The sequence below is a fragment of the Bactrocera tryoni genome, unplaced genomic scaffold (assembly GCF_016617805.1).
Source record: "Bactrocera tryoni isolate S06 unplaced genomic scaffold, CSIRO_BtryS06_freeze2 scaffold_120, whole genome shotgun sequence".
Classification (NCBI taxonomy): domain Eukaryota; kingdom Metazoa; phylum Arthropoda; class Insecta; order Diptera; family Tephritidae; genus Bactrocera; species Bactrocera tryoni.
The window spans coordinates 858,320-878,527 of record NW_024395835.1 but is presented as its reverse complement, the minus strand read 5'-3'; the positions used below and the strand labels follow the sequence as shown (position 1 = coordinate 878,527).

At 34.2% G+C, this 20,208-nt stretch overlaps 1 protein-coding gene across 14 annotated transcripts in view; it reads right to left on the bottom strand.

Moving 5' to 3' along the window:
• The window catches only part of LOC120780022 (calcium/calmodulin-dependent protein kinase type 1-like), a 113,950-nt gene extending 113,151 nt beyond the window's left edge, over positions 1 to 799 (bottom strand). For 3 of the 14 annotated variants that reach the window (XM_040112309.1, XM_040112307.1, XM_040112308.1), the window contains exon 1: positions 298 to 683. The gene's annotated coding sequence lies outside the window, so the exon portion shown is untranslated. Of the gene's footprint in view, positions 1 to 47; positions 224 to 297; positions 748 to 784 lie in introns of those variants that run through there. The other 11 variants (XR_005705792.1, XR_005705790.1, XR_005705793.1 and 8 more) reach the window with 11 other exon arrangements.
• Positions 800 to 20,208: the final 19,409 nt, after the last annotated feature.

The window sequence follows — 20,208 nt, the reverse complement described above, 5'->3', positions numbered from 1 at the left end:
TTTTATTAAGTATATATATGTACACATATACATATTTATTTATATACATTACTTAATCTTTCGACACTAATGCCCCGGAATATCATAGACCACTTAAGTGATAAATATTATATAAATCGCCGCTGTATATACCAGTAGTTGTTCCATCAGCAAGGTAAATTTTGCGATTTGGTTCGTAATTGCTTCCTATAGATTCTAAAACAATATGCTAAAATCTAACATACTATATTAAGGAGTATTGATGATGGTTTCGTTTTTCTCTGGGCCCTTTCAAATTCATTACGACTTACAACATACCTTATACGCATCCTTCGTCAAAATATTTAATACAAAAGGAAACTACTTTTATGGTTTCTATATCAATTTAAAATTATTCAGTTTCTCACAAAAATTCACAAAAACACCCGACTTCAAAAAAATAAAGCAAACTTCTCGGTAATATCATGAATTTTTCGATTATCTTTATGCTTGAAGATTCACAGTAAATCACAATATTCCTGACGTTGTGAAATTTTTAATCGAATGCACAAATTTACAACCACGAAACTTTTCACTAAAAATCAATGCTTTTCGTCTCAGTTCAAACATGAAAACTTTTATTGCTCATTTTGCTGTTCCTCATAAAATTCGCACAGACACGAATCTTCTCTGCCGACTCGAGTCGGAAAATTTACCACTTTGCTTCTCTTTGTAGATAAATATACTTATCATTAGCTAAGCTCTAGCATTTCAATCCAATTTCTAAACATTTGTATAAAACAATGCATATTTGTATTTAACATACAAAAATTATATGATATTTCTGAGCTCGTGTTAATATTCATATAAAACAGACGCAATTGCAGCTATGGAAAGAGTTTCAAAATAAAACGACAGAATCACTAAGCAGCGAACTGTTACGACAAAGAGCACACAGTGGGTTGTCCGTGCACGAAAGATTGAACCAGGAATTCCTGGATCGAACCCTCCGTTCTTCGGCGCTCGGTCGCAAACGAGCTGCGCAACAAAAGTGGCGGTGTATGAACCAACCCCATTAATCTAACGGGGCATCTCGACAGGATAAAATTTATTTCATACTAGCGAGTTACACTATTGCCTGTGGAAACTCAATATTGCTTTTTGCTTACAATATATAGAACACTAATGAGTTTGCCACATATTGTAAGCAGTAAGCTGTCACTTCAGCAGTTTGACAGCGCAGTTTTCATTTCTATGAACATTTCCAAGAGGCAACATATCCCATTTGCACATATGCCGACTTAATTTTCATTTCGGTAATATGTAATTTAGTAGAGCGAGTATTATTACGGTTGTGTTATATTATAAAAACATGTTCACAATAACATTTTTCCCAAAAAAATAATACTTAATGTAATATTGTTAATAAACAGAAAAATTATGCAAATTGGGTTGGGAATGAGCGAAGTCTTAAATTTAATAAACTTATACAAGCATAAATCAAAATATCATTGCTCATTTTAATTTTATTATTTTAATTGGTAACTAAAAATTATGCCGCAATTATTATATAGTAGTCCAAAAATATGACTTCTTATATTTTCCAGAAATACGTTTGTAAAAAAAAAGATCTTTTTCCTTTTTTTATTTTCCACATAGAAGATTTAAACAGTTCAAGAGGTCAAAACATCAGCTCGAACCTACCTACTCGACGGCATTTCGCAAATGATAAAATAAATTTTTCAAGAGCTCAAAACATACGCTACATCAGCTCGAACCTACCTACCCGACGCCTTTTCCCAAATGATTATGTTATGATAACAAATGCCCACATACAGATTTGGCAATGGCAATAGCCAAGAATTATAGATAATAAGAGATTACGCAATGCGCATGTTTGTTTTCAGTCAGCTGTTCCTGCTGACGTCACGGTTGACTTATTATTCGCCCGTGCCTTTGAATGTGAATTCGAACTGTATTTTCGCGTGTAGTATTAATTGTGAAATTTTATATTTTTTAAAATGAGTTGCGCAGTCTTCGGAAGCAATGTTAAAAATAGTGCTACGAAATGAAGATTTTTCCATTTCTCTTAGGATAAAACAGTGGATTAATTTTTGTGCACTTCGCGCCAGAAGAAATTTGCAGTTTGAAATGGGTAATTATAGCAATTTGATTACAATAATTTTACTGTTATAACCAAACACTCTTGCAGGTTTAAGTTCGCGGAGTCTAACGAAGTTGCTACCTATCGCTTTTCTCACGTTAACCAGATTAACTCCTGCGGAGGCTAATGAACGGCAGAAAAGGATGGAGTCTCGTTTAAACCAGGACGTTTTAGAAAATTTGTTTGGCGTAATCAGGTTAAAAGGCGGTCTTCACGATAACCCTGACAAGAAGGAGTTCAAGTATAGGCTGCGTTCCTATATACTTGGTCACAACGAAAGACCGATTACAGATGAAGGAAATGTTGAAGTCGACAATACCCCAGATTTGGAAGGGAATTACTTATCTCTTACCGGTAATTATCAAAATATTAAACGTTCATAGTATTATAAATCTATAACTACAGAAAACATTCTTATATAAAAATGTATTGATGTTAACAAATGTAAATATGTACTTACATACAAACTAAGTTTTTGCATACTAACCACTGTTTATTATCCTAATTATAATAATAATCTTAACTAACAATTTCTTCCATTTTTTCTATGCACGTATGTATGTATGTATGTTTATTATATTTTTGCAGGTAATATTTTTCAACGTGTGTCAGTTGATCTAAATTCCACTGCTCGAATTGAAAAAAATGATGACTTGGAGATTCTGAACAACGACGGACTTGAGAATTTGGCAGGGTACATCTGCCACAAACTCGGTAAAGGCAACCTCGAAATTTGTGCCAATTCAGAAAATTGTTCGTCTTATACTTGGGTGGATCACCTTTCTGAAGGAGGACTCTCAAAACCAACAGATATGATGATGGAGCATATGAGAGCCTTGCAAGCAGTATTAGACGATGTAAATATTACTGATTTGCATATTGTACAAATTACGTCCAGAAACACTTAGATTTAAATAATTTTGTAAATTGTAGCTCGAAAGTAAAAGTATGGTTTTTCAGAGCAAGAATGTATTTTAGGATTCGTTCCTTAAATAAGAACTTAATCGAACATATGTATAGCAAAAAAAGAAAATTAAATAAGACAATAAATTGATACTTGGTCACAAAATATTCAATCTTTTTATTTGCATAAATGTATATGGTTGAAAAAAACACAGGAAAGAGACAAAATTAAATAATACAATGAAACACAATTAAATGAATATGTAGGTAAATGTTCACTATAAAATATTCACTTATAATGATATTTTTTTATTAATATTCACTTATATTGATGTTAACTTTTGATGATATTCATGGTTTTGTATGCTTGCAATACAAAATTGCTTCTTATTGCAAAGAAAAACAAGCAACTGAAAATCAGCTGATTGTACGTTGATCAACCGTGACGCAGATGCGCAGAACGAATAAAATTTGAACTCGTCATTGCGCAATCTTGTTTCTATCATTCTTGATTTCTTCAAGTAATTTCGACAGCTGCTTACGCATTGTGATTGTTCGACATTAGAAGAGCAAGAGAGAATAAATAAAGAAAATAAACTTTGTGTGTAATATGTATGTATGCATTTGTGTAATAACATAAATATTTTCATTGCGATTTAAGGAATGTTGTTGATGATTGGTAAGTTTTACACAACACTAGCTGACCCCGCAGTCGTTGTCCTGCGTGAAATTATGTATTTAGAAATGAAAAAGTTTAATTTATCATTTTACTTTTTTCTCAATGTATCGCAGCTTGATAAACAACATTTTTTGGTTTCTGTTCCGGTGTATAGAAAAGATGGTTTTTTGATATATATGGCCGAGTGAAAAACATAGCATTTCCAAATGTATACCATACACTATGCGACTATCCTTGTGTCTCAAATGCAATTTTCACTGGAAACTGAATACGTTTGAACTGAAATGGCAAATCGTTAGAACTCACAGGAATTCGTAGAACCAAGCATTCTGCTCCTTTGTATTCGAAAGCTGCGTCACAATTCCATTCAGGTTCCATTACACAGTTTCGGTGCCTGAAGATTGTGGAACATAATAACGACAGATCCAACTTTGAGACGCAAATGATGCGGTGGCATACCAAGCCTATTCAAAGAATTTAGAAATTCCACGATCGATCAGTTTGTATGAGCGCAAGTCTCCCGGAATTTGGCTTTGAATCTTCCAGTTTAAGTCAACAACATCGGTATTTTTGGCAGCTAACATTGCGCGTGCACTTAAGGAATTGTAGTTACGATAATTTGTCTAATGTCCGAATATTCGTGATGAGTTCATCTTTGGTGAATTGGTAAAGCGGAAGATGGAATTGATATCAAACCACCGGAAGTATCAACGGGAATTTACCCATTTCCAATTTAAAGCGAATACGATGTAAAATGTCTTCGGCAATGTCATTTTTGTTCGTATTCCATAATTGACGCTAATTTGATGGCTGATCATCGCGAAAAGTGTGCGAACTTCATTCCAGTGATTATCATGTTCCAGCAATTGTAATTAAAATTGTACATATGTATAATATCAAGATATTTCCGAATAGAGCAAGTTCTCGCAAACGGTTCACTGACGAAAGTTGTGAAAAAACTCGTAAATGTTAATTTTGTTGCTGGGGGTGTTTTCTCTGTCTGTACTGTATTCTCTGTGTTGAAATAGACTATTTGGTCATTCTCCAAATTAACTGCGAGACGCACAACAGTCGGAAAACGTTCATGAATCGCAAAAGTAAATATCATACAAAGCGCTTTATTGCAGTTCACGTATCGACCGTATCGTTCAAGATCAGTAACCGCCATGTTGCTTCCTTTGGTGACGTATTTACACACGTATTTTATCGATTACACCAAACTGCAATATGCAACATTGACATGACTTTTGAATGTGAATTAGACAACAGTGGCGAATATGGTACGACCCATATGTTGTCGACTTCGATGTGTTGTTAACTTCGATATTCACGCCTCTAAATTGAATGCTAAATGTTCTGCCATTGTTGTTAACTTCGATATTCACGCCTCTAAATTGAATGCTAAATGTTCTGCCATTGTCATCTGGTGAGCGACGCTGATACATTGGATATCCATCATTTCTAGTTTGTGTTTCCGAAAGAAAAGCACCTGGATAGTGTTTCGTACATTTATTGTCAGACATACAATCCGAAGTGGTAATGTGATGTCCGTAAGGTACATGAACCATATTGGTTTTGTATAATTCTGCTTCTATCTCTGGATCAGGAATTTCCGCAGAAATGATTTCATCAATTTGATTTGGTATAACCACCATCCACCATCCAAAGAAGAATATGTGCGTGGGGCAAACCTCTCTTTTGCCACTCAACAGAGTACCTCCAGCATCTAACAGCACCACATATACGTTGCTTTAAGATAAAGTTTACAAAACATTGCAACTGTTGTTTGAAAAGTTGTCCTCTGACATCGTGACGATCGCTTGCTGATTGCCCGCGATCCATAATTTCATTCGTATGTCATCGCATCCTGGGAATACTCGGTCATGTGCCATGGGCTGTCAATATACATACTTATGTTGATGCCAAAACGAACGCGACCTCTTCGTGGCATCGTAACAAATTTCAATCTGTAATTGAGCACTTTGTGTGAAACACACATAACGTTTTCACGGAATAAATTTCAATAATTTTTTTTTGAATAACCGGAATAAAGAAAGCAAACGACAAATTTGACAATTGAAAAACAAAAGGAAAAAAGTTGAAAAAAAAATTGTGTATGAAAAAAAGTTATTTTTTTGGAATTGTCCAACTTTCCGACTTTTCCTCACGAAAAGCATTTTTTATTTCTAAACTTTCCTCAATCCACAGCGAACCACACCTCTGAAAATTTCATCAAGATTGGTTCAGCTGTTCTCGAGCATTAGCGTTACTAACAGTATTCATTCGTTTGTATGGGAAAAAGAAAAGGGCTCTTTTTAGGGGTTTTCCGGCAATTATTCGAATTTTTTTCGCCTTGAGCCTCAACGAACATTTTAAAAAAAGAATTGGCAAAATTGGTCCAGGCGTTTTTGAGTTATGCGCCAGCATTTAAATTCATGTTCGTTTTATTTCCTTTTTAAATCGTATTTGAAAATTTATTTTCTTCATAATATTTTTTTTCGGAAAATTTTCCAGAATTTTCTTAAGTATTCTCCTTGTTTGGGCGGAGACCTGTCCGAATTTTTGGTAATCACCGAAATCGGTCCAGGCGTTCTCCAGTTATAAGCGTAGTAACTAACGTCACTTTCTTTTATATATGTATATAGATTTCAAAAGTAACTATACTTCATAATAGTGGTTTTAACTATTTTGGGATGAATTTAACGATTACTTTGAATTTCCTTCAAGAAACAATTGTTGATTTCATGTTTCTTCGCAAAACCAGGTTTGCCATTTTCGCATTTTATTAAAAAAACGTATTAAAAATTAGTACTAGATTTCTTTAGAGCTGCATACTAGCACAAGTAAATTTATCGCAAGAAAGTTTCTTGGCCGTTTCTTAAGCGTTTTTTTATATGAAGTTTTTACATTTCTTGAGAGCTGGATACTAAGCTTTAACCCTGAAATCGTGGGATGGTATACTAAAACTTCCCCGAGTTTTGTTCTAATGTGGAGCTTATACTACATATGTACGTTCCCACCAAAACTTTTAAGTGATTAGATGACATTTATAGTGGAATTCTGTAACCAGTCTCTTGTCGCTATTTGAGACATTTTGAGGTAAAGTCTCAATTTGTGACTAGTTACTATTCACTGAACAGTCTGTAGGGTTGGTCTCAAAATACGGACACAAATTTGAGGCCTGATAGTTAGCAGGTCACAAAACTAAAAAGAACTCTTGTTTGCCAATTTGAATATACTGAAAAGAGATCATCATAGATATTAATCGATTGTCGTTTTTTTATACTTTGTAAGCAACTCAAACACGAAAAGGTTAAAAATAAACCAATTTTACATAAATTTCGTAAATATTATGAGACAAAGTCAACAAATATATTTTTATTTTTATTGGTAATTATTATTTTTGACTCTGTTAAAGAAATTTTAATATTTGTTATCGCCATATTTATTTTCATTCAAGTGTAAAAACATTTCTGAATAATGAAATGTAATAGATTTTGAGACTATCAAAAAATTGTCTCTAACTTAAAATTTCAAATTTAGAGACTTGAGACTGTATCACAGTACAGAATCTCACGGTTAATCTCTTTACTAATTTCACCGTTGGACATATGATAAAACAGGTGTTTGTGCCATTCAAGAATTCACATCGCTTAATATTTATGAAAAGAAAACATTGTTCGATAGTATTTTGTTATAAAAGCCGTCTCCTTTTAAATATTTTCCATATAATGGAAAAATGGCCGCATTTTTTATTTGGGAAGTCGAGTTTCGGGTGAATTCAAATTCATTGCGTTTAATCCATTTGTATATTTACATTTTTTTCTTGTTGCAGTGTCTAAATCAGCTGTGAAAAGATAATAAATTTCCAATGCTGACAAGTAGATGGCGCAAAACCAGAGTCGCACCGAGAGATTTAGAGTGGATCAGTTCTCTTCGATCAAATCTATTCGATGAAGTGGTTTTCAACTGTCATTTTTGTATAGCGAGATCTTGATAAATTTATAAGATTAATGGGATAAACCAGGGATGAGCACATTTTTAGCCCGCAAAGTTAGCAAAGTGCGCACGAGGGCTAGATGAGGGGAATATCAGTTTACGGCGGGAAGGGCATAAAATGTTGCGAAAAAAATCAATTACATTCCTCCATAACTTAATGTTCATCGCAGAATGGTTGCGGCAATATTGATATTGTACTCAAATTAAAGAGCGGGAGTTAACTTCATATCGGAATTGTACAGTTGTGTGAACAAAAAGCGGTAAACATAATTTGAAGGTTTTAGAGTTTCGCATTTACATATATTTGTTTTTATTTACCTTTGCACGGTGGGAAATTCTAATCACTGGTAGGAAAAATTATATGAGTTATACTTGTATCTAAAAACAATTGTATTTAATAAGAAAACAGCACATTTTAAAACTTCACAACAACTTATGGTTGTTCCTATTCTGTTCACACCACTGTACATGCGATAGAACAGTAATGGTGGTGATGCCAGTTGTAAAGATTCATTTAAGCTACTGGCCAAATGAGCCTCAGCGTACTACACCAGCATACAACCCTACATAGAGGCGCAACACCGACACACCACATTCACCATTTCACCACACACGTTCCACAACATTTACCCACACAACATCCACAATGTCACCGCTACAGCAGATCTAGCAGCTGACCGCCTCCCCACACCAAAACGCTAAAAAAGGAATAACGGGTAGCGGGCCGGCCTCCTTTTTCGACATCACACTCAAGAAAACAACATCAGCGCGCTCGACCTCTTTTGTACATCTTTTTGCGACAGTGATCTTTTCCGATTTTATTAAATTGTGCTTTTTATTTTCAAAAAAAACCTGCTTTTTCCTTTTGATCAAATAAATACATACGGTGATACCTTCGTCAGAGAAGGAAAAAAGGTAGTTTTCTTATTCAAGGTGATGATATTTGTAATGCAGTGAAAATGGTCCTTCGAGCCCTAGTGAAAAGCACTATGGGAAATTAACCAAAAATACTCAATTAAAAATGGTTATTACAAAGTGAACAAAACAAAAAAGAATAAGGTGATTAAAGAGTGGGAGCCGAAATGAAAGTGAAGTAACACACATACTTACATATTAAAAGTGCAAAACAAAAAAACAAAAACACGGAATTAAGTTTTTAAAGAAAGACAAAACTGAAAAAAAATTTAAGTGACACACACACACATATACATTTTAAAAGTGAGGAAAAAAAAATAAAAAATAATTTCATACATGCATATGTTAGGTACATGGTCAACAAGTGAAACAAGATCTTATTAAAACAAGAAAAAAAAAAATTAAAAAGGGAGCGAAAAGCTAAAATATCTATACACATAATAAAAAAGAGCGGGCGCGAAAACAAAAACAAATAATTAATAAATAAATTAATAATCGCGCGGGCCCGAAAATAAAACAAAAACATAACAACAAAATTACTAACCGCGCGGGCCGGAAAGAAGAAAAAAAAAACAGCAACAGGAGGGAGGAAAGGAACGCACTCGGTAGGAATCGCCGACGCAGAGCACTGCTGCACACTAAGTATTCTAAACCCATGCCGCTGGAGGAAATCTAAGTGAGTGGTATCGTTTCCATGTATAAAGACACATATACTATTAGCTGACCCCGCAGCCGTTGTCCTGCGTGAAATTATGTGTTTTGAAATGAAAAAAAGTTGAAATTATATTGTGTCATAATTTTTAGATTTCTGTTCTGGTGCGTAAATATACAGAGAAGATGGGTTTCCAACTCGTCAACACGCAACATACTATATATCTGGCCGTGTAAAAACATAGCATTTCCCGGTTTCCTTGTGTCCTGTTGATTGTCAACGCAAAGGCAATTTTCCCTGGAAATTGAATACGTTTGAACTGAAATGGCTGTCCCTTGTATTCGATAACTGCGTCATAATTAGTCGGGTTCCATTACACAGTTTCGGTGCTTGAAGATTGTGAAACATAATAACGACAGATCCAACTTTGAGACGCAAATGATGCTGGGGCATACCAAGCCTCTCCAAAGAATTTGGAAATTTCACTGGATAATTTACGGTTTCGTCTTCCTTGTCAAGACGATCGATCGCTTTATATGAGCGCAAACCTCCCGGAATTTGACTTTGAATCTTCCAGTTTAAGTTATTAACATCGGTATTTTTGGCAGCTAAAATTGCGCGTGCACTCAAGCAATTGCAGTTACGATAATTTGGCCAACGTTTGGTCAAACATTCGTGATGAGTTACTCTTCCGTTGAAGTGAATTGACAAAAGGGAGGTGAAATTGATATCAAACCACTGGAAGTATCAACCGAAATTTGCCCACTTCAAATTCTTAGCGAATACAATGTAAAATGTCATCGGCAATGCCATTTTTTCGTATCCCATAATTAACGCGAATTTAAAGGCGGATATGTCGAAATGATCTTCGCGAAGAGTATGCGAACTTCAGTGGCATGCGAAGTACTATCGCATTGTCCTTCGTCTGTTTCAAGTGATTATCATGTTCCAGGAAATGCTACTGCTGGCATGCTTCTCAAAATGTTGCACACACTGTACGATTCACAATACGCGATGACTTAAATGAAGTTGAACCGCGAGACGCACAACAGTCGGAAAACGTTCATGAATTGCAAAAGTAAACATCCTACAAAGCGCTTTATTGCGGTTCACATATCGACCTATTTGATACTGCTGATCTCATAGTGTTCAAGGCCAATAACCGCTATGTTGCTTTCTTTGGTGACGTACTTGCAAACGTATTTGATCGATTACACCAAGCTGCAATATTCAACATTGACATGAGTTTTGAATGTGAATTAAACAAAAGGGGCGAATATGGTACGACCCATGTGTTGTCAACTTCGATGTGTTGTTAACGTCGATATTCACGCCTCTAAATGCTAAATGTTCTGCCATTGTCGTCTGGTGAGTGACGCCGATACAGTTAATATCCATCATTTCCCATTCCCGTTTCCGAAAGAAAAGCACATGAGTAGTGTTTCGTGCATTTATTGTCAAACATACAAACCAAAGTGGGATTGTAAGGTTCGCAAGGTCCATGAATCATATTGGTTTTCACCACTTCGTATAATTCTGGATCTACCTCTGAATCAGGAATTTACGCTGAAATGATTTCATCAATTTGATCTGGTGTAATCACCATCCGCATCCAAAGAAGAATGTGTGCGTGCGGCAAACCTCTTTTTTGCTACTCAACAGAACACATTCAGCATCTAACAGCATCTTATATACCATAGGTTGCTTCAAGATAAAGACCATCAAACATCGCAGCTATTGTTTAAAAAGTCGTGCTGTGATATCGTTACGATCGCTAGCTGATTGACCGCGATCCATAATTCCGCATCGCATTGTGGGAGTACTTCTTGCCTTTCTTTGGGCTGCCATACGTTGATGGCAAAAAGAACGCCGACCAATATTAGCGCCACCTCTTCGTGGCTTCGTAACAAATTTCAATCTGTAATTGATCACATCGTCTCAAACATACATAAAGTTTTCACTGAATAATTTTCAATAATTTTTCCTTTGGATAGCCGGAAGAAAAAAGTAAGCGACCGCAATTGAACGATTCAAATAATTTACAAATCAAAATATTGAAAAACAAAACAAACAAAAATTGAAAAAAATGTGTATGGAAAATGTTACTTTTTGGAATTGTCCAATTTTCCGACTTCTCCTCATGAAAAGTATAAGGTATTTTGTTTCTAAACCTTTCCCGATCCACAACAAACAACCTTTAAAAATTTCATTAAGATTGGTTCAACCGTTCTCTTAGTGTTACTAACAAACAAACATTCATATTTATTGTAACGTTTGTATGGGGAAAAGAAAAAGGCTATTTTTAGGGGTTTTCCGGAAATTATTCGAATTTTTCTCGCCGTAAAAACCATCTTTGAACTTCAACGAACATTGAAGAAAGAGATTTGGCCAAATTGGTCCAGGCGTTATTGAGTTATGAGCGTATGTACATACATTTTGGCGATTCATTTTTATTTATATAGATTATATGTATGCATGTTCAAATGCGATTTAATGCGTGTATATACATACATAAAAACGGTAATTTTAAGAACCGCCTTAACGGCCGAAAATTAATATCAAACTGCTTCAATTTTCGGTAATTTACGGGAAAACTGAAAATTCTGCTATCAAAAAGGAAAAAAAACAGTTTGGTAAAATATATATATAATGTATATATACATATATAAAAAAAAAGAAAAAGGAGAGAAGAAAAGAGAAACGAACATACATACATATCTGTCTGGGGCAAACATACTTTCATAAATATAATACATACATATTTACATTGCTTAAGCACATACATACTTACACGCATAAACTTTCACACATTTTCTTTTGAAATATGTTTTTCCCAACTACAGTCGAACTTCCATAACTCGAACTTCTTTAACTCGAATTTTCTCTAACTCGAACTAAATGGGTTGGCAGTAGCATTAAGAGAGTAATTAACATATAAATTTCCTTCCGTAACTCGAACTTCCATAACTCGAAGTTCTCCATAACTCGAACGAAAATACATAATTGTGACTTCTATAACTCGAAGTAATGTGCTTTTCTCTCATTCTACAACTCGCAGTATCCTGGCCTATAACTCCAAGGCCTGGATGACTGGCCAAATTTTTGAAGAATGGGTTCTAAATTTGGATAAGCGCTTTCAAAGTACTGGCCGAAAAATTTTATTGTTTATTGAAAATTGCCCAGCACATTCTAAAGACGTACAAAGCAAACTGAAAGCCATTGAACTGGCATTTTTGTACCAGAATAGTAAAAGAAGCACTAAAGCGTATAGAGGCAAACGAAAAACAAGATATTACACTTACGGATTGCATCAATCATGTAACAAAAGCTTGGGATATTGACGTCAAAAATCAAACCATAGCGAATTGCTTCAAAAAAGCTAGATTTGGTCAATACTCTAAATGGGAAGTTTTTTTTTAGTTTTTAAGTACTACTGATGAATATCGAAATGTAATTGAAGCTGATTACGAAGCATGGTTAAAAGCAAACAAAATAACTTGCAGTGCTACTCTTCAGGATTATATTGCAGTAGATAATGATCTTTGCACAACTGGCTTTCCTACAGATGCTGATATTGTTGAGAATTACTGCCCTGAATTAGATGATCCAATATTAAGCGGAACGGAGAGTGACGGCGAGGGATCGGTAGAAGAAACTATTCACCAGCCTCCAAATGCTTTCCGAACATTGAGTTTATATTTGCAAACAAATGACACTACAACTGATGAGCACTATACGGCTTTAAACAAATTAGATTAATTTTTTACTGAAAATACAAAAAAAAAAAATTTTCAGTCACTAATTTCTGAATACTTCACTTCACTGTAACTTATTACAGTTTTCTGTAATGTGTGTTTTAAACAACAAATACATATTCATCATTTAATATACTCTAAAGTAGCAATTGAGTTTCTTTAAAAAAAAAAAAAAATTTTCTATAACTCGAAGTCTCCCTAAGTCGAAGTTTTTTTTGGGATAATAGTGATTCGAGATATGGAAGTTCGACTGTATGTACATATTTTTATGAGAGAAAATTCATCAACATATTTTAACTACATATCTATAACTTCATATATATACATATATAAAAGTATAATTATATATACATATTATATAATGATTATATGAATATGCATTACAATAATTATGCTGAAATTATAAAGAAGTGAAGTACATAAGAAAACAAAATAAAAAAATTTTTCATACTTACATATGTATTTACATATATCCAAGTGCAGACGGTCAATTACCTGCGTTTCACCATTTCTCTTTACCTCCGTACCGCGAAAATTAAGAAATACGCATACATATATACACATATTCCGTGCTATTTCGTTTACAAGTTTTTTAAATAAACAAAATAAGTCAATGCTACCCATCATTCAAAGGACAGTTATTTTAAATTGTCAAAAATATATTCAACTTTACATTTGAAAAATGTCAAACCATAAATCATTTTATTTCATATTAAATTCACATATGTTAGTTGGCTGGAAGCAGTTGCCTAGCCGGTGGTGATAATTAAAAAGTTTTGTTGTGGAAAGTGCTAAGAGTTGTGTAAAAATTGTTTAAGACTGATATTATAATTGGATAAGTGCATATATATACATATATTAGGCCGAGTCGATTTGTGGGAAGGCAAAAACATCGCCCATTGCTCTATGAAAATCATATTCTAGGGATCAAAATAAGATACTTTGCCGAAGGAACCATACCACTGAAACGAATTTTGATGTCTCCCAATTTGGGTCGAAATTTTGGGTAGGGGCAAATTTTGAAAAATCCCACTTTGACCCATTTAGAGTGCTCCAATCGAGTCCAAATGTATGACCGATCCCCACTAACTTTGGACGGCCGATCCACCCAGGCCAGTGGCACACCCCCTGGAACTCCCCTGGGGGGTTCCCCATACAATCATTTCAAAAAATCACCATTTTTGGTGATTTACATGAAACAATCAGCTAAATTGCTATGTTTTTTCTTTATTTTTATTTATTTATTTATAATAATATCTATTTTTTCTCTTAAGAAATTTATTTAGTCAGAACATATGTAAATGAAAAAAATTAATTTAAGTGATGATCTTAAACTAACAATAAACAATTGTGTTTGCCCTTGAGATCGCAAATGATCCTAAACTAACAATACACAAGAAACAATTATGTTTGCCCTGAAGATCGCAAATGATCTTAAACTAACAATAGACAATTGTGTTTGCCCTTGAGATCGCAAATGATCCTAAACTAACAATAGACAAGAAACAATTATGTTTGCCCTGAAGATCGCAAATGATCTTAAACTAACAATAGACAATTGTGTTTGCCCTTGAAAACACTTATGCTTAAGATATGTGTACATACTGTCGGTATGTACAGTAGATTAGTATTAAGATGTGTGTATGCACTCAGCATATGATGCATACATAAATTAGGATAAGGAATGCTATAAATAAAAGAGCTCTGGGCAACCAGAGCTGAGTTCTATTTAACAACCGAAACCCTACGCGTCTTACTTTACAATTACCATTTCATTCTTATTACCTCAAAAAGTTTACAATGAATCCACTATCCTCTACACCGCAAGATGAAGCAACTACATCAACAACTATCGAAAACCCAATGAGTCATATATCCAAGCATGATGTTACTGTTTTTGGTGTGTCTACTGATTTGACTGATCTTAATTTACCAACCCATCTGGATATCTTGAGATATTATTTTTACTTAAGCGAACGTGCTAAAACAGAACAAAAAAAGTTTTCCCAGAAATAATTCACTATTCAAGTACAAGATAAGTTGATTGGAATTTGGGAAAAACTTGGTATGGAAATGGTATGGCATTGGTTTGTTTGCCTTCTACACTTCAACGAACTTCCGTTTCGGCATTTGTTTGAAGCCAAGAAGTTTGAAAGTAAAAAAGACTTCAAACATTAATTTTTTTTAATTTCGTTTATATAACTCACTTAAATTAATTTTTTTCATTTACATATGTTCTGACTAAATAAATTTCTTAAGAGAAAAAATAGATATTATTATAAATAAATAAATAAAAATAAAGAAAAAACATAGCAATTTAGCTGATTTTTTCATGTAAATCACCAAAAATGGTGATTTTTTGAAATGACTGTATGGAGAACCCCCCAGGGGTTGTGCCACTGGCATGGGTGGATCGGCCGTCCAAAGTTAGTGGGGGTCGGTCATACATTTGGACTCGATTGGAGCACTCTAAATGGGTCAAAGTGGGATTTTTCAAAATTTGCCCCTACCCAAAGGTTCGACCCAAATTGAGGGATATCAAAATTCGTTTTAGAGGTATGGTTCCTTCGGCAAAGTATCTTATTTTGATCCCTAGAATATGATTTTCATAGAGCAATGGGCGATTTTTAAATCGACCCGCCCTAATATATATATACTAAAATATTTGAACATTATAGCATTTTTTACCGAAATATATGTTTTAATATGAATTTTATATAATAAACTCATAAAAATGTTAAATGCAAAGTTAGAACGGAATTTGGTACACCAATTTCACCTGTACCGATCTACGTGCTATGAAACAATCAGTTTCCGTCCTATCGTTTTTTGAGGAAAAAGCTTATTTTTTGCGTATGAAATTTCATAAATGAGCTTAAAATAAGTAAACACAATTCAGAGGCTTACTTTTTCTAAAGCTATGATTCTTCATTGGTGGAATTTAAATTAGTTGCAAAACAGTTTACATCAAATATTTCGGGAACTCCCTGCTTAATATTTATAAAAAACATGTAGCACGAAAATAGGCTTCAGTTTTTAATTTTGTGCCTAATTCCGTTCTATAGGCCGCAGTTGGGAACGGTGTGTTTCTAATTACGTTTCAATTCATTTTAACAGAATCACGCAGAAATTACACAGGAATCATTAAATTTAGCTCTTGAAGAAATAAAAAGCAATGGGATGACATGTTACAAGGCTTCAAAGTTATAGTGTTCCGAAGCAAAATCTACTGGACAAAATTAAATACAAGTATTCAAAAGGCTGCCCAGGATCTCCAGCTGTGCTAACGACAGAAGAAGAAAGTTTTATTGTCAAATGGGTTTGTTATCTGGCGGAAATAGGCTTTCCAGTAACAAAATATCAACTTGTAAACTGCGTTACTATCTTGGTTAAGGAACTAAATTAAAAATAATTCCGAAGAATTTTTACAAAGTTTTGAGAAAAGATTGCCGGCTGAAAAGCTTAAACTGTTTATTGAGTGCAGCGGAACTTGGAAGGGTGATGTTAAAGACGAAAACTTATTTTACTTTTGGAGAAGTGTTAAGAATGAGCAAACAAGCAGCTACATTGCAAGTATTTCTATTTCCGATCTTAATATTACGAGTATTTTAGCTAACAACGACTGTTTATTGGATATCGAAAACATGAGTATTGATTTCATAGATTCCAATGAAGAATTAGTTAACAAACATAATTTGAGCAGCTCAACTCCATCTTGTGCCGTGAAGTCCAAGCAGCGTGAAGTAGTACATATATTGGACAGTATACCTTGCCCAGTAGCTCAAGCCATTAACTTCGAAGACATCCCAACAACTGTCAACCATCCACCAAGACCTCAGTTGCCCCCTAGGGAGGCGAATGACAATGCAGACGTGGTTAATATTAATTCGAGAACACCACCAAAAAGAACAGTTAATGCAATAGAAATAAAAAAATCTGAATTTCCAACGCCTTTCAAAAATGCTCTTTTCTGGCCAGAGCCCCAACCAGTGAACCCGAACAAAAAAATTGTCAAGAAAAAATTAACCCCAACTGTCGCCACTGCTTCTGAATACATTGAGTATCAGCGACGCTTGGATGAAGAAAAAAGATTAAGAAAAAAAAGATAATTTTAAAAAAGAAAGAAAAGCAAGGTTTAAAGGTGAAAGTAAGACGGAACATTAATAATAGTTTTAATCCAGGAGACTATGTTGTAGTAAGGTATGAAGGCGAGAAATTTCCTGTGCAGGTGTTAAAAGTTACTAATGGGAATCCAGAAAAATTTCAAATCAAAACCATGACAATGAGTGGATCTAACTGGAGTTGGCCAGGAAAAGAAGATATTTTAGAATACGACGCCGATGAAGTAGTTAAAAAAATTAATTTACCTCAGCCTATAAATAAGAGAGGAATATTTTCAATACCTGATATGTAATAAACTAAAATTTAATATTGAACTGACTTTATGTATATTAATGTAATTGAAATTATTTTATTTCACGTACAAGCAATTGATTGTATACAGTTTTACTAACTAAATACTTATTATTTTATGTTTATATATCGCATCAAATGCATAGCTGACAAATAATGTTATTAAAATATTTGAAGTTATTTTATTTTATCTAACTAAGTAATTTTCTATGTGATTTATGTGAATAAAAATGTTTCGTTGTGTTCCACGTATAAACTGTGTAAGTTTTACTGACAAATTGCTAGGAATAGTTGAAATAGGAACCTTTTCTAATGTAGCACGGAATTAGGATTTTGACAAAATTTTAGCACGGAATTGGGGCCAATTGAGTGTTTCAGAAAAGCATTAATAACAAAAAAACGGTACAAAAATTCTATCATTTGAAAAGTTAATATGAAAAATAAAAGCTGTATTTACGATTTGTTTATAGTTCTTCATTCCGTCTAACTTTTGATTCACTGCAATATGCGAATATTTATCAATCTACCTTAATATGCCGTAATTAGGAGCATTTACCTTATATACCTAAATACAACATAAAACCCGTTTATGCCGGTATACCCTGCGTACATATTGTAAAATTAATCGGAGAATAATCTAATAATAAATATTCATAATAATTCATTAACTTGACCGGTGGTAAATTGAAATTACGCCAATTCAATATAATTGATGGGAAAAAGGTGTATATACCTATATTTAGTATATGTAGTCGAATTACAACAACCATTCAACTAGCTTCAAAGTCCATATCGGCATCTGTCTTGCAATACCCCTTGCAAAAGGCAAGCAGGATTGCTTACAAAAATTAAAGCACAAACAACGCGTGGTTATATACCTAATAGTGCATTAATTTTTTCAGGGAGAACTTAATAGCTCAAGAACAAATACATACAAGTCCAAGTATTAGGGTGCGCCTACATACAACATAAGGACATTAACAAAAAAAAAAAATTATTATATATTTATATATATTTATATATACATATATATAATAATACATATTTCTAAATATTATTAAAAAAAGAGCGGTTAACAAGTCAAGCACAACATTTCGAAATAAAATTCAAAATTTACATACATATTTCAGGTAAACAAATCGAAATAAAAAAACTCTTATTTACGTAAAAGAGTTTCGGTCTCAATTTTTAATTACAAAGAATAATTATAATCAGTAAACACTGAGAATAATTATTTTGAAAAACTATATTTTCTAAATGAACTTAGATTCAAAAGAATCAAAAAAATCGAAGTATTTACAAATACCGAAAATGATTGCAGACGAAAAAAGTCCATGTACACCGGCAGAAGCTACACGCTCAAAGCAAGGTGCTACAAAAGTAAAGAGGGGTACAGATAATTCCTATAAAAAATGCATTGCTGAGAGTGACAGTTTGATACGATACTGCACTCGATTTTCATCTTCACCGATTCAAGACAATTCGAAATCGGTATTAGAAATCAAAAAAGAAAATCTTGACAATTTTTGGACGCGTCTCCAAGCTGCATATGATGCAATCGAAAAATCTGATGATTCAGATCTACCAGAAAATTTCAAATCCTCGGCTTACGCCAAATATGAAAATTGCTTCGACCAATTTGAAGAAATGAAAGCAATGATCAATTGAAAGTAATTAAAGCAATTGCACCTACTCCATTTTCGTGAGTAGAGATGCCACAAGTACAAAGTCAAGAGGCAAGTTCAGGCATCCACCTCAAGGTGTCCGCATGTGACACAGAAATTTTTCATGGGGGTTATGAACAATGCCGTCGTTCCGGGACATGTTCACAGGCGTTTACATAAACCACCCAAAATTATGCACAAAAATTTTATCACCTCCGATACAAAACGGAAGGTCAAGCTGGCGTCATAGTAAAACAGTTCGCATTAAATGACGACAATTTTAATATGGCTTGGAAGCTATAAAATCAAGATATGAGAATGAACGGATATTGGTCGATAAGCAGATAACAATTTTAGTGAACTTGCCAAAAATTCAAAAGGAAACCAGTGAAGAATTTTGAAACTTCAATCCACTGTTTCCAATTGTTTGTCGTTTTTATCGACCCAAAACATTCCCAGAGACAACTGCGACCCTATTCTGGTAAACATATGCACAGCAGCATTACCAGAAAAATCTTTAATATTGTGGGAGCAATCGCCCTCATCACGGACAAAGTGCCCAACGTGGCAACAAATGAAAGAATTTCTCACTACCTAGTACGAAATCGCCGAAAGGGTAGACAGAAAAATAACCAAACCAAAAGGTATTCAACACGACCTCAATAGAAGCTTCCACAGGCCCCAAGCCAGTAGCAACAACAATTTAAATAGAAGCTTCTTTAAAGATCAAACGGTCACATCCGAACAATACAAACTAACGTTATGCGAACTATGCAAAGGGGGGCATAAACTTAAGGCTTGCGAGAAATTTAAAAAATTAAATATTATTGATCGAAACAATTATGTAAAGTCAAAAAGACTTTGCACAAACTGCTTATCACATGCTCACATGCTTAAAGATTGTGAAAGCAAATTTAATTGCGTTTATTGTCACAAACGACACCATTCGATGCTTCACATAAATAATTTTTCCACACCCCACAATGCCAAAGACGGTCGAAGCGCCAAACAAACACATCCGGCATGCCAACCGCCGTACCAAGCGCAGCACCAGCGTCAGCGGCATGGAAACACAAACGCTAGCGATAGCCAGCAACCGTAAAGTT